The 16042-nt window shown below is 42.3% G+C and overlaps 2 long non-coding RNA genes across 2 annotated transcripts; both read right to left on the reverse strand.

Moving 5' to 3' along the window:
- Nucleotides 1–4278: 4278 nt before the first annotated feature.
- LOC142765200 (uncharacterized) lies at nt 4279–11800 on the reverse strand. Its single transcript, XR_012884096.1, has 3 exons — nt 11382–11800; nt 10673–10792; nt 4279–10578 (listed from the first exon to the last, which is right to left on the reverse strand). It is a non-coding gene; the product is annotated as an uncharacterized LOC142765200 (long non-coding RNA).
- A 117-nt stretch (nt 11801–11917) lies between these two features.
- Nucleotides 11918–15184, reverse strand: LOC142765199 (uncharacterized). Its single transcript, XR_012884095.1, has 2 exons — nt 14618–15184; nt 11918–14324 (listed from the first exon to the last, which is right to left on the reverse strand). It is a non-coding gene; the product is annotated as an uncharacterized LOC142765199 (long non-coding RNA).
- Between the last annotated feature and the right edge of the window lie 858 nt (nt 15185–16042).

The raw sequence follows: 16042 nt of genomic DNA on the forward strand, positions 1-16042 counted from the left end.
GCCCACCCAAGTGCCCGGAAGCATATATTGAAAACCTAGTAGGAGCAGAGCTAGCTTGCCCCCCCCCGGAGGAACTCACTTTTCGTGGTTGCCCCCCCAGTAAAAACATCCTGGCGCCGCCCCTGTTTCGGAGCACGAAAAATTAGATTTTGGAGCACCAAAAAGTCACTTTTGGAGCAGTTTGGAGCAACCGGTATCAGTTTTCAAGGTTGTCCACTAAGGCGAGAAATGCATAGCAAAACAAGTTTTCAAATATTCTGAGAAACCTTGTTTGGAACTCATTTTGGAGTTTTATGTTATGTTTTGTTATCATTTTTGCAGTTTGTTATCCAGAGGAAGCCACTTGATTAGATGTCTCGCAGTAGAAATGTAAAATGCCTGTGCACTTGTCCTAAAGCTATTCTTCTCTTGGGGATCCCGGTTACGCATTTCTTTTTCAGTGTCAGATCCGATTTCCGAAACTTGCTTCTGCCCTTCTGGTGACCCCACATCAAGTTGTTTCAACTCATCGTCAGACAAGTTGCAGTAGGTCTCATGCCTCATAAAGCGGCTCAGCAGCTTTTTTACTAGCCCAATACACTCTTGAGTGTACAATGTGAACAAGGGGCTCTTACTTTTGGAAAACGGTTTCAAATTCATTACTGTCATTGCTGTCAACATCTTCTAGCATCGATGTATTAAAGCTGGTAGTCCGAGCCGTGGAAAAGAGAGAAGATATGGAAGTATAAAACACAAATCCGACGGCGAAACAAGAAATGCTCACTTAAAAAATTGAGGCCCTGTCATTCACACCATGCAGAAATCCAGGTCCGGCACGAGCCGATCATGTTACAACAGTACAGACCCCCCACGTGTCAACCAGCCAACATCTAACAGCATTTATCAAGCACAGACTGCCGGCTTGTCGGCGCGGAGAAGGCGAAACTATAGCGACAATTGCCACATGCGGGCGAAATTGCCCTCACCTCGAGCACAGTGTGAGCGCGCGCTATCTCTGCTCTGCGCAACAATGACGCGCAACTCCATAGATAGACTTGCTACAAAATGTTTATCTTTACGCAAAGCTGCCTACTCAAGGTCAGTCGTGCAAGCCTAGAATGCAACTACGTGTGTCATGGGGCATATTGCATTGCCGCTCAGTGCATCTGAATACAATTAGAACATAAATTCGCCATTTCCACGAAAGCAGCCTTTTCCCATGAAACCGGCCTTTTAGGGTTGACGGCGGCTGCAAAAATATTAGCGGCAGTCGCTAGAGCATTAATTTAGGAATATCTACACCATACAATTGCATCTTTTCACAGATAAGAACCGAATCAAGATCTGAAAGCGAAAAAGGCTTTACCAGTTTTAGCGCGCAAATAGACGGTGCTTTTTGCGCGCTGCGGTCCAAGCAGTACCAACTTCGCCACGCTCACACGCCACACTTAAGAGAAAATGTCAATAACAGAAACTTACCTTTCTTCATCGCATCATATCCCACCGCTGGCAGCACACGCGCTTAGTAGTAATGAAGAGTTGTCCAACAGTCGTTGGTGCTGGCGAGCCGAGGCAGCAGCAATCGATTCACCAGCGCACTGCCCGCTTCACTTCCGGAGTTACAGCAGCACTATCTCCGCTATCACTCAATCCGTACTGCGCATGTTGCCGCTAGATGTCCTCCACTGCAATTCTCATAATTTTATTGCTGCCATGGAGGAATGGGTGCCCTCAGACTGTTGTAGGTTGTGGTGGCGGCACTGGCTGACACCACCAAGGCCCGAAAGAGCCATTCGGCGCATTTTGGCGCAATTTTCGGGATTTTTATCAGAATTGCGCAAGCATTCTCGTTTGTATCAGTTTGGCGCATTTGGCACAGGAATGAAATCACTGGGTAGGATGCAGTGACCATAGCATGGTACGGTCTCGAATTCCCCTAGACTTGAAGAAGGAACGACAGAAACTGATACACAAAAAGCCAATCAATGAGCTAACACTGAGAGAGAAAGTACAGGACTTCAAAGTCTCGCTTCAGAGCAGGTACTCGGCTCTTATTGAGGAAACCAACCTTAGCGTAGATACAATGAATGATATTCTGACGAGTATCATTACGGAGTGTGCATAGGAAATTGTAGGCACGGTAGTTGGACAGGACACTGGCAAGCTTTCCCAGGAAACGAAGAATCTCATTAAGAAGCGTCAAAGCATGAAAGTCTTAAGCACTACGGACAAAATGGAACTGGCAGAGCTTTCGAAGTTGATTAATAAGTGTAAGGTATCTGATGTAAAAAGGTATAACATGGAGAGAATTGAACACGCTTTCGAAAACGGAGGAAGCGTCAAAGCAGTAAAGAGGAAACTTGGGATAGGCAAAAAATGGATATATGCACTAAAGGACAACGAAGGCAAAATAGCTACCAATATGGATAGGATAGTTAAAATAGCGGAGGAGTTATACAGAGATCTGTACAGTAGCCGAGACAACCACAACCTTAATACTATAAGAACTAGCAGTAACCCAGATGACACCCCACCAGTAATGATAGAAGTCAGAAAAGCTTGGAGAGCATGCAAAGAGGCAAAGCTGCTGGTGAGGATCAGGTAACATCAGATCTGCTGAAAGATGGAGGACAGATTGTGTTAGAAAAACTAGCTACCCTGTTTACGGGGTGTCTCCTGACGGGAAGGGTACCAGAGTCTTGGAAGAACGCTAACATCATCTTAATACATAAGAAAGGAGATGACAAGGACTTGAAGAATTACAGGCCAATCAGCTTGCTCTCTGTAGTATACAAGCTATTTACAAAGGTAATTGCTAACAGAGTAAAGAAAACAGAATTCAATCAACCAAAGGAACAAGCAGGATTTCGAACAGGCTACTCAACAATTGACCACATTCATACTATCAATCAGATAATAGAGAAATGCTCAGAGTATAACCAACCACTATACATAGCTTTCATAGATTACGAGAAGGCGTTTGATTCAGTAGAAATATCATCAGTCAAGCAAACACTGTGGAATCAGGTCGTCGATGAAGCATATGTAAACATCCTGGAAGAAATCTACAAGGAATCAACTGCTACCATAGTGCTTCATAAAGAAAGCAACAGAATACCAATCAAGAAGGGTGTAAGGCAGGGGGATACAATCTGCCCAATGCTATTTGCTGCGTGCTTACAGGAGGTTTTCAGAGGCCTAGAATGGGAACAGTTAGGGATAAGAGTTAATGGAGAGTACCTTAGTAACCTGTGCTTAGCCGATGACATTGTATTGCTGAGTAACTCAAGGGACGAATAGCAACTCATGATTACGGAGTTAGACAAGGAAAGCATAAAGGTTGGTCTTAAAGTTAATCTGCAGAAAACGAAAGTAATGTACAACAACCTCCCCAGCAAACCATCAATATTTAGAGGATGTCCACAAATGGTCTGAACATCCAATGTTATTTGTGAATATTCAGTGGATATTGAGTGGACACTTCTATTTGAATATTAAAAGTGGATATTCATAAAATATTTGTGAACATTGTTTTACTAACATATGCCTAAGCGAGTTCAACCCGAAGGTCGTGGAAGCGAATCCCGGCCGCGGCGCCTGCATTTTTGATCGAGACGGAAATGCATTAGGCTCGTGGACTTTAATTTAGGTGCATTTTAAAGGACCCCAGGTGGTCGAAATTTCCGGAGCCCTTTACTACGGCATCGTTTTGGGACTTTAAACCCCAACAATTATTAGCATTAAGACGCCAGAGATATTTTATGTATAAAGATAACAGCAATGTGTAGTTTTTTCTGTTTACGTACATAGAGCAATGAGATGGTTTTTTTTTAATAGGTTACATTTTTGTTAAAGTAACCTGATTTGTACATAGACTAGCTTGCATGTGCATGCATGCTTTTGTATTCACCCACACTTCAGCCACTGCAACATTGTAGCATTGCATGCAAGTTGTGCAATCAAATTTCAGATTAGCAGCTGTAATGAACATTGTGATTGTATGTGTGCATCCCTAAAAATAATTTCAAAGAGAGACTGATCTCAACAAGAAATTTTACTTGATACACCACAATCAGAATATGCTGTAAATTTTGATCGTTGTGGGAAGTCACTCGTAAAAGGCAGCCTACACCAGGTCGATGATATCTCGAGCAGAAAATCAGAAAAACAATTCTGCTGCACTGAGCTGAATGCGCTTGGGCCACTCATACGATGTGATGGCTCGTTCAGGGCACGATTAATACCACAGTAAATCCCACGCCCTCTTTCAAACAATTACGGGGGATTACTTCACATTACCACGCTCACAACTCTATGGCCCCACCACCCGCACATCAGCTATGTTGTTTATTGCATCGTCGAGGCACAGAAAACCTATACACCAGCATTTAGAGAAGGGAAACTGTACCTTTGACAGGGTAGCGGTGGCGTTGTGAAGAAACTTATCCGACCTAGAGACGGCGCTGGTAGGCCTATCATCATCATTGAGCTAAAGCAATATGGAGGCTGCTTTGGTAGTGGGTACGAGGTGTCGTGATGCGCGCCGGTATTCGCGCACATGGCACCCTAAAGTTACTTTAACTATTTCTGCTTTACACCCAGGTGACCGAGAGGCCTCAACTGGCAAAAAACACGCCAAGCAAGTAAGCTTAGATGGTTTATTGACAATCGTGAATGCAGCAGTATACATGTAAACAAGGAACACTGTCTCTCACAGAGTTGAACAAAAATACATGAAAAAAAAAAGCGATAGCCATCTGTTCAATAAGATTGCCCGCTGAAATTGTGCAACCTTGTCTCTTGGCTCGTTCAGTCAGACAACGATACTTACACTGGACGCCCTTTGCACAGTACTTGGTACTGAGCTGCCCATTGGCTTTCTCACCACACGTGCTCTCAAAAAGTGCAGTGTCAGTACGATCAGCCTGAGCCGCAATATGATATTTGACAATGCATTGGCGAGAAGCACAACGTGTTGAATAAAAAGAAATGACTCCACGCTGTAGTGCTAGGTATCGCTGCGTTTTTGTCGATATAACATTGTTCTCGATATTGTGTTTAGAATCTGTGTTTTTAACTGCGCGTCCAATCTTTTTGCGACTAACTAGATCAACTTACAGTTGTAGCAAGCAACTGCATCCTGGGAAAACACAAATTACAGGAGCAAGTTGAAAAGGAAACTTGGTTTACGTTTCAAAAGAGGTAAAAGGGTTGCAGTGACAGGCACTTTAATTGAGCAACACTTGGCGAATAATGAAAGCAAGAGTCAAACATTCCGGCAAGTCAACATTCTTGGGAAAGTTGTCACCGATGACAAATTAAGAGAATTGGCTACCCTTGCCTTTGCTCGCCTACTGTAGATCAGTTGACACACGAGATACAGAATGCCTGTTGGTGCTCCCAAAACCACTCATTCGTAAAAAATAATGCACCAGTGGATAGCACTCGCAATACACTGCACATGATATATACGTATGCAATAGGGACATATGGAACACTACACAGCTGAGAAGTGCTGGAAGTCATAGTAGCAATGTTAAAAAAATAGGCAGTGAATAATCATTGTAGTCAAATCTGCATAATGAAATTTTCTACGTTGTTTATTCACAAAGTAAAGGTCATTTCCTAATCTTTAAGTATTTGCAGACTGAAGATGTGCACAGCACAATCTGCTACTTCTCAGCGAAAGTACTGAAGTGATTGTTCTGGCTCAGTAGTCATCTGTTTGACGGGGAACGCAGACACCAATGTTGGCGAATATTGTTGCTCCCGCCTGTTGTGGGGTGCACACTGTATTTACATTTTTGCATGGAAAAGGATCACTAGCTTTTCCAATTTACGAGAAGTTGTGCACAGTTCATGGACCAACTGTGAGGAGTGAGACAAGTGTCAGAACACATTGTTGAGACTTCCCAAATGGCTGCACAAATGCGTACGAAAAATAGTGGAGCACCACGCCGAGAATCCAGACCAACCAAACTGTTCAAGTGGACAAGATATTGCAATAGATTGAGGACTAACAGTTACTGATCTGTAAGGCAAAGTTCCCCTTGTCGGCCTCGCTACAGTTTGCACAATTGTAGCCGATATGCCCAGATATCACAAAGGTAGGTTCCAAAAATGCTTACTGACCAACTCAAATGTAAAGGACATCAAGTGGATCAGCGTTTTTGGACTGCTACTGATAAAACAGGGATGATTTGTTTTCGCACACTGTTGCACAGGTGACTACGCTTCATAGTGTATGCTATTGCAGAAACAACACAGTGGTGCCACCACTCCCTTTCACAAAAACGAAAAAAATTCAAGCAGTTGGCTTACTCCACTTAGAAAATGTTGGCTACAATTTTTCAAGTCAAAAAGGGAACTTTTAGTGTTTAATTTCATAAAATGTGGGCCACACGTACAACTGACATATACTGTGAAGCACTCACCACAGTAATAAGTACGATAAACATTGATGGCGTCACTAATCCTCATCCGGAATCGACCTCCTACATGATAACATGCATCCTTGCATTACAATCAGAACCAAAGGGAAGATCAAATATTTTGGTAGGGAACACTAATTACTCGCCCTGCTGTCCAGCGCCACCACCGTGTCATTATTTCATCTTTCACTCGAAACAGAGGCTAGTGGTACGATTTAAAGACGGTGAGAAATTCAAGATCACTGTTCGCAACAGGTTCAATTAACAAGCGGCGATCTTTTATTCAGATTGACTAAAGAAACTGCGACGATACGAGAAACACTAAAAGGTTAGCAATGATTTTGTAGTAAATTTTTGCTAAACTAAGCCCATCAATAAACTTTTAGTAAACTTTTGCTAATGAAAATTTACTTGCTTGGAACCAAATGGCCCTTACTTTTTGAATGACCCTGATAAAATTGTCATGCTTTGGATCGACAGGTGAATAAATGAGTTTTTTTTTGTTAGTGCCAATGGTGCATAGTCGTCAAAGACATTGCTCAAATGATGAACAATGGCACAAGCTGAATTCACATTTTTATTCTTCACTACTTCCTAACTGTCTGTCTCACTCTTAACACAGGTATCATACAAAACTAGTTCTTTTGGCTACATATTTCACAGCAATATCAAAGAAATAACTGTTAGTAGACATTCGAATTATGAACATGTACCAACACTGGCCAACTTTAATTATAACTACTGAGTGCACTCAGTCATTGTTCTGTTAAAAATTAACATACCTTTAAAAATGCTTTGTCATCCATCAGGTATTTTACATAGAACAATTAATATTAGAGTAAAAGGTCGTTATTTGAACTCGGTCAAGTAAAAGCGCACAGCCCTGTGTATTTCTATTGGGGGAAATCTCTCAACAATTTGAACACATTGGTATCCACAACAGCTAATTCAAACTGGGAGCCCCTTGTTTTCGTTGCTGCTTGCACATGTCTGTCCACAGTGATCACAACATTTTACAAAAACAAACCAAGCTAAATTAACTAGAGGAGGAAAACAACTGAACACCAGCATATCTCAGCAGATGAGATTTCGGATGCTGAATTGGAGCCCTTGGACGAGCTGGGAATGATGGTCATAGAGTCACAGTGGAATAAATGCAAGCAAATGCAAATTACTGATTACTTTTCATTTTGATTGTGTTAACTCAATCATGTAAACAAACATGTTTCGAAGCACAAATATTGAAAAACGTATACACACCAAGGCTCATTGCTTGCGTGCATGTCCGTGCTTGTTTTTGGCATATCATCTGCCTGATTACACCTACTGCAGGACAAAAGCCTTTCCTATTGTCGGCCAATCAAGTTGGTTTTGTGCTTCCTGCTCCCACGTTATATGTACAAACATTTTACTATCATTGGCCCACCTAACCTGTCTTCACTTCGTGCGTTTTCCTTCTCTGTGAATCCAGTCGGTTACCCTTAATGACCAGCGGTTATTCTGCCTGCATACTACGTGCCCAGCTCATGTCCATTTCTTCTTCTTGATTTAAACTATGATATCGTTAACACCAATTTGTTCCCTGACCCACTTTGCTCTCTTCTTGTGTCTTAAGGTTACACTTATCATTTTTCTTTTTATTGCTCGCTGTGTTGTCCTCAATTTAAGCTGAACCCTCTTTGTAAGCCTCCAGGTTTGTGCTCCGTAGGTAAGTACGGGCAAGACGCAGCTGTTATATACCTTCCTCTTGACAGTTAGTGACATATTACCATTCATGGTTTGAGAATGCTTGCCAAATGTGATCCACCCATTCTTATTCTTCCTTATTCTTCTAGTTATTCTACTCTCATGGTTCGGCTCCGCAATTGCTACCTCTGCAATACATGTCTTGTTTAATAAAAGGACGAGTTCTTGGACAGCTTATTTTTTTTTAAACTTTGATAGTGTTACTACCAACATGCACGCAGTATCAGTAACTGTTTCAACACTACTATAGCTGTACATACCACTGTCTTGCAAGAGTCTTTACATTCACAGCAATCTATACACAATGTGGAAAAGAAGTGCTGCTGGGTGATTCCACGAGAGATCGACACGGGTCCAAAAGTTGATATTTTAGATTTCATTGAGTATTTTATATTTCGTGCACCTCTCACCAGGTAGCCAAAAAGTCAACTTCGTTTAAGGGCATATTTTACCAGAAAAAAAATATCAAACTTCACCAACACCAATTTTGTCACCTGTCATTTTCGAAAACTGCAGATGCTATAAAAACACAAATATTTTTGTTTCAATAAAGATATTTTTTACCTGAAATGCATGTTTAATGAAGAATGAATTCATATGGTTTCAAGTTTGTAGACTTTAAAAAAATAGCTCTTAAAAATGTTTAATTTTACGACAGTTTGAAATAAGTTACGTATTCCCCATTTGTTTAATCCGAAAGTAATGCAAGCAGCGTTTGCAAACTTGACACGTTTTAAGAATATAGTGTGTTCATTAGATACATAAATTATTGCTGCCGTAGGGCAAATGTAAATTTATATATTGGCTCAACGTTCTCATATTGGCAAAAGTGTACTCCACTGAAATTCGAATAACAAAAAAAACCCCATCTTTGATTTTTCTTAAAATCTTGTAAATAGACAAACGAAGGCCATCATACAGTAATATAGAAAAACATGTTGCATTATTTTGTTTTTAGCGACAATATTCGTGGTACAAATCAGAGCTTTTCGAGAATGCGCTGATAAGTTGAGAAATCTAGAAATCGGAACGGAAAAGCGGCAATGAGCTTTAAACGCGAGTAAACGTGACCGCATCTGGTGAAGAAAGGCTGTTTTAGCAGATAGGAGTAACTATTTTGAACACAATATTCTACAGTATGTGAATTCACTCTTATACGTAGAGCACTGAGACTTCTAATATGTGGTGCCTCTCCATTACTGACACACAGATGAAGCTGCTGTGACGGCCATGTGTTTTGAACACGTTGGGTAAGAGAATTGAATGTTGAATGAGTTTATAAACGATTCATAACAAATTTTTATCATTTGGGGCAAGAAGACTGCCCTATTAGACTGAAGAACACGCTTTAGGGTAAGTTGTCATCCGTCGTCTGCCCTACAGATGAATTGTGGTGCGCCGCATCTCGGAGGCAATGCTTTAAATCATATGGTTCAAAGTAGGGACAAAGATTACGCCTCCCGTAATTTTATCAACAAAAACATTGTAAAATTCATTTTAACGTACTATACTTCAGTTTTGCATTCGCACTGTAGATACTTGCGCACAAGTATCGCAAAATTAAACATTTTTAAAAGCTATTTTCTTAAGGTTTACAAACTTGAAACCGTATGAATTCATTCTTCATTAGACATGCATTTCAGGTAAAAAATATCTCTCTTGAAACAACAAAAATGTTTGTCTTTTTATAGCATCTGCAATTTTCGAAAATGACAGGTGACGAAATTGGTGCCTCCGTGTTGGTGAAGTTTGATATTTTTTTCTCGTAAGTTATGCCGTTAATCATAAAACGAAGTTGACTTTCGGGCTACCTGGTGAGAGGTGCACGAAATATAACATATTCAATGAAATCTGATTGATTTGTGGGGTCTAACGTCCCAAAACCACTGTATGATTATGAGAGACGCCGTGGTGAAGGGCTCCGGAAATTTCGACCACCTGGGGTTCTTTAACGTGCGCCCAAATCTGAGTACACGGGCCTACAACATTTCCGCCTCCATTATTCAATGAAATCTAAAATATCAACTTTTGGACCCGTGTCAATCTCTCGTGGAATCACCCTGCTAAAGATGCACTACTATGAGCCCATTTGTTGCCTAGTTATATGTGATACCCTATGCAAAGTTTGACACGTAGAGTGAAGTACAGTATGTGAACTCTATGGCATGCACTGTCCAAGAATTTTGAAGCCTGCACATTTCCTGTTAACTGAGTAATTCATAAATAAGAAACAACAATCTGTGCACCGAACTTCACACAGCTTGAACATACCGTACGCTATCACTGCTTTTCCGTATAAGGTTTCCATTTGTCCGCCTGGCATATTGGTGGCGCATAAAGCTGTCACTATGGCAACTGTAGAGCTTCTTACGACTGGATGTGGGTAGCTTGGAAATCAATGGTCTCTATTTAGACCAGTTTTCTGAGAAGAAAAAAAAAAAACAGACTCATAAGCAGGGTAAGACATAAATGATTGAACAAATTATGTTAAATAAATAAAGTGTCTTCAACAATACCTTGCGAATATTTTGGCCCATGAGCTTGTTTCCAGTGATGAAACATTCTCCGCTGACTTGAGGTAGGTTCAGAGTGATGAGGCATCCAAGCGTCCACAGATATGAGCAGTTCCTTGGAGGCTGCGGTTGGGTTGTAAGAAAAACAACAGTCCTGGTTACTCTGGTAGAAGCGTGAACGGATTTGTGATGCATGACTAAGAAGAATGCATATGAGAACACTGCATATAAGAAAGGTAGTATGGACATAACATTGCTGTTTTTGTGAATTTGTCTTGTGGATGGCATTATAATGAATTTGCTTTAGTGACGTTCTGCGGAGGACAAAGCTAGGAAATTCCCCAACTGGATGGACTATATGGTTCATGCATACGTAATATGCTTCGTTCCAAAGTTACGAAAAATGTACAAATGCATATATGTACTAAATGTTCACTTGGCTCTACCATGCATTAAATTTATGAGCATATATTGCAGCAGACTCATCTTGGTCAAAAACAGGTAGAACTTATGCTGTGATCTGTGCTGTAAATTTTCGCAGTAAAGATATTTTCAGCGAATGTTACAACGAAGTAAACAATCTTAAACATTCACAAGGTGTGCATCTCATTAGCTGTACAAGTCGAAAAGCCTCTCATGAAAAGACATAAACTGTAGCGCATGGAAAATAAAAGGGCCATGTTCAGATGCAAAGCAGCGCATTTTCACTCACCGGCGAACACGCCCACACTGTGCAAGATTATTCCGTCTTCATAGGCAGTCCACAGAACACCTGGCAGTCTCCGAGCGATTTGGTGGCGTTGAATATTCACGCTGGAGGCTGCGCAGCCGGACGTCGGTGAAGCACAGCAGCTGACATGGTTCACAGCCTTTAGACACGTTCGCTTCGTCGTAGCGGCCCGTAAAGTCTGACACGCAAGCTCGCATTGATATATCAAAGCTGAATTAAAACGGAGCTTCGCAATGCCGATCGACATAAAGTAACGCGGCTAACCGCGGACAATTTGAACAAATAACCCTAGGAGGATATATATAAAAAAATTGCTGGAGTGGAAGCCGCCTATACTTACCCATAGAGCACAGTGAAGCCGGCGGCGGCCATCTTGTGGTGGGCAGGAAGGCGGCTGCGTAGCATATAGTGCACTTCCGCGGCCGTTTTTTTTTCGCAAATGATTGCTGCTAGAGAAGTAAAAACGTGCTCACATAGTCGCCGATACACTGGCAGTATTTAAAGAGACTACAGAACGGTTCGTTTTTCATGTGTTAAAATTTTATTTGTACAGCTTTCTCAGCCTTTAGCCAACATGAACGTTATGGCAAAGTTGTTTCACTGATTCCTAAAAATGACGAGTCTTGAAAGCAAAGACCTAACTTTGTCTTTCACGAGTTCCCGGCTTCGTTCCTTTGTCATGTGGTGCAGCCTGATCTTGATGTACAGCTCCAATACTTGCTTGCTCAAGTTGTAAATATGGTTGTCCAACACGTCGACGTCAAAAAGATGTTGTTCCAATTGTGAAAACCACCTCTTTTCCAGTGATTGACTCAAAATCTCCAGGACTAGTTGTTTGGTATTGGCATGTATGTTCTTAAGGCATTGAGTGGAAGCCTGCAGTCGACGCAGCCCCTTTTCCGCTGTTTCGCACAGTGACACAACGTCTTCGGAAGGGTAAAAGAGTCCACCTCGATTTTTTTGTCTCACCAATAGAGATGTATCCGCTCCATGAAGAGCTTCTATGCACAACTCACAGGTGTTTGTAGTAGCGATTTTGCGAGCGACAAAGCCTGCAATGTAAGGCACGACAGAGCAAACGAATGTGGAGAGGCTCTCTGGATAGTCAATTCGGTCTGTGTAATCGTGGTCCTCTGGTTGTAGGATGGCACACCTTCGCGATGTGACCTCAGTGGTTGCACAAAATGTAGTGGCAGAGGCAGATGCACCCAGAATAGAAACAATATCTTGCGAACAGTTGCCTGAGGTGGACGATCTCACTTCTGTCTGGACCAATAGACGCTTGTAAGCTGCCATGAATTGGGCAGCTGTAGGGTTGTTGTTGAACCCCCCACGTCCTCGCACACAGCCAAAGAAAGTTTCTGCGTGATCTTGACTCATCTTGTGCGTGAGCAGATAGTTAAGTTGACCTTCATGAACGAGTTCCTTGAAGATACTTTCTGTGCTCTGTATACACACAAGAAAACCCACAAATCCTGTCCTCTTTGTTCCCTGCAAAAGTGGTCGACCGAATGGGTCTTTTAAAGCACATATGTACTCTCGAGCGTCGGCAAAAAATGGTTTCCAACAAGGCTCATTTTGCTTTCGAAGGGGGGCTTTGTATGATTTTGCAAACGCATTTCTGGAGTTTAGCAAATCGAAGAGATGATCAAATACCCTCACAAATTTTGCCGTGGCACTAGCACCTCTAAACTGTGGCAGCTTCAGCGTTTGCTCGCAAAATTCAAGAGCGTCTGCGACTGAAGCGCTGAGTGCCTGAACTGCGAGCCGTACCTTCATCTTTTGCTTCTCCCACTGCATATGCACCTTAGTTAGCTTATTGCCAAGGCGGAGCCCTTCCTCGCGCTGTAAAGCCTCCAGTGCCTTTATGTAAGCCCATTTTATGTGGTTTCCATCAACATCAGTGATGTAACACATTGTTGCCAGTGAATTTCTAATCAACTTAATCATGTGGCATGGGTCAAGCAGGATATGCACATCCCTTGACTCATCAACTGGGTTTTTAAAGGATGTGGAGAACTCGACAGGATCAGGCTTCAGTTCTGCACCAAGGCATTTTGCCATAGTGAAATTTGATGACGCACCATCAAATGTTAGACTGACAACTTGAACTTTCACAGATTCCAGTCGTTCAATGCATTGTTTTGTTAGTTCAGCCCTCTCAGAACCAGTGAGCGAGTGGATAAGAAAGTAGCCGACTGGAATTTTCAGCCTCATGTTTATGCCAACAACAATATAAACACAAACATTTGTGGCTTCAGGAAGGCTGTCATCATCAAGAGATGCTCCAAAATCAACGTAGCCAACTACCCTGTCTCCGACAAGTTCAACATGTTTCCTAATCGACATATCATCGACAATCAGAGCGCAGTAAAGAGTTTCAGAGCGACCTTGAACCAACTTCTCCAAGAAAGAAAATGCTTCACCTGTAAAGCCTGGTTGGCCATCAACAGACCTATACCATTCTCTGATTGTGCGCTGCGAAGGGAGGGCGTCATTAAACTTTGATCGCACAAATTCGTAGGCTGCTGGTGAGTAGAAATGTAAAGTTAGTGCAAACGTTCGCAGCTCTGGAGGGTATTTACCTCCACTTTCTGTCCGTGCCCGGTGAAGCAGCTGTTGTATGTCAGGAGAAAATGATGCATCGAACATCTTGGAGCCCTCTTCTGACAAAAGCTTTTGTTCTTCGATGCCTCTAATAATTTCTTCAGCGGTGATTTTCTTTTGTGTCAGCCTTCGTTTGCTCTGCTGCAACGTTTTAATTTTTTTCTTCAAGTGCAATCTTTCGTCTTCTGTTTCCTGCAACTTCGTCTTGTACCACTGCTTTGATGGTGATACAGTGACATGATCTTCAGTATTTAAGGCCTCTTGCTGCTGAGCAGGACTGCATCCTCGAGGTTTTGGTGCTGGCCGCTTCCTTTTCACCTGAAATAAGCACATAGTGGAAATTAACTACTTTTAGAATGATATATATACTTCAATTATTGCTCATAACATGAATATATGTATTCACGAAAGCATGTTCGGGAACATTCGACAATGATCATGCGCTAATCGTGTGTTGAGCGATATTGTAAACGAGCGAACGGGACGAAAAGCTCGCGAGGAAACACGCAGCAATGCAGTCACGTCGACAAAACACGACAGAAGAGATATGTCTACGTCATTCCAACCTCCTTGATGTCAGAGCACTATATCTGCGAAGTTCCGATGCTTACCGGTGCCTGGAGGTGGGCAGGAAAAGCAGCGAACGAAGTCGGCACACTTCCCGCTTTCAACCTTGTTGTTTGTCCGGTCCGGTCAAAACACGCCGGATCAAAGTGCGCAGAGCAAAGGCGATCTTTATCTGTCGGTTTCCAGTGTTCACGACGCACAGCTCGCTCCCATAGGTTCCGTGTCTCAGCATCTTTTGGAAACCTGCCAATAATTTCCAAATATTAATTCCTTAAGCCTACCAATGAAAAACACGAGTCAGCCGTATTAGACCGCGTAAGCACTACGTGCTTTCAGTACGCACCTGTGAAATGTGATCTTGGAAGCAGGAATCGCGCGATTTGTGCACCCATACGCTACGCAGGATTGTACCATGCTCGCTTGAATCGAGCCGCACGCATTCGAATGCACTGCAGAGACACACTTGTCAAGGAAAGACAGGCGCACGAACCGCAATCCACCGTCGCTGCAGGTGAACTGGCAGCGCTGGCCGCCACCGAGCCAGCCGAGCCGAGCTTTCTGCCCACCACAACATGGCGGCGCTGGCTTCACTTGAAGAGCGCTCCCTCCACTCCAGCAATTTTTTTATATATATCCTCCTAGAAATAACCCGACAGAAACGCAATCGATGCCAATGGGCTGCTGCTTTTCGAGCGTCAAGATAATCTCAATACTTGAACTAAAACAATCACCGCCAATGTATTATAAGCAAAAATAAAACAAAAGTATGTTTAATTTTTTATAAAAAACGACGTTGTAACTACTTTTTAACGGTGGTTTGATTCATCCTAAAATAAACATATATGAATAGATGGATCGATGGATATGGCTGTGCCCTTTAGATTGGACGGTGGCTAGCGCCAACAAGCCGTAATACCTAATGAATCAAAAACTAGATTTATTTTTAAAAGTGAGATTGAGGATTCGTACTTTGCAGTGAAGAGTTTATTTTCACTCGTGCCTTGTCTTTAGCCACCAATCAGATAACCTCCTTCTAGTTAGGTCTACCCGTCTAAAGTCTATTTTGCCCTCCCAGTCCCTATACCCCAGTGCTTTGAAAAACTCTGTGCCATCATCCTGAACTATAGGGTGATGCCCTTTACAGAACACTATCGAGTGTTCGGCAGTTTCTTCGTCCTCTCCACACGCACTGCATACTGTGTCTACCCCTTCGTATTTGGCCCGATATGTCTTGGTTCGCAGTACTCCCGTCCTGGCCTCAAACAGTAGAGAACTACCCCGAGTATTATTATAGATCCTTTCCTTGGCAATTTCCTGCTTAAAAGTTCGATAGATCTCTAGTGCGGACTTCTTAATCATGCCCATTCTCCACAAGTCAGTCTCCCTTTCCTTCACTTTCTTCTTAACCGATAGTTCTTTTTGGCTTAACCACCTGCTGTTTTCTAAGTATTTACCAGTCAATTTCCTGG

Source organism: Rhipicephalus microplus, chromosome 6 (genome assembly GCF_043290135.1).
Source record: "Rhipicephalus microplus isolate Deutch F79 chromosome 6, USDA_Rmic, whole genome shotgun sequence".
NCBI lineage: Eukaryota > Metazoa > Arthropoda > Arachnida > Ixodida > Ixodidae > Rhipicephalus > Rhipicephalus microplus.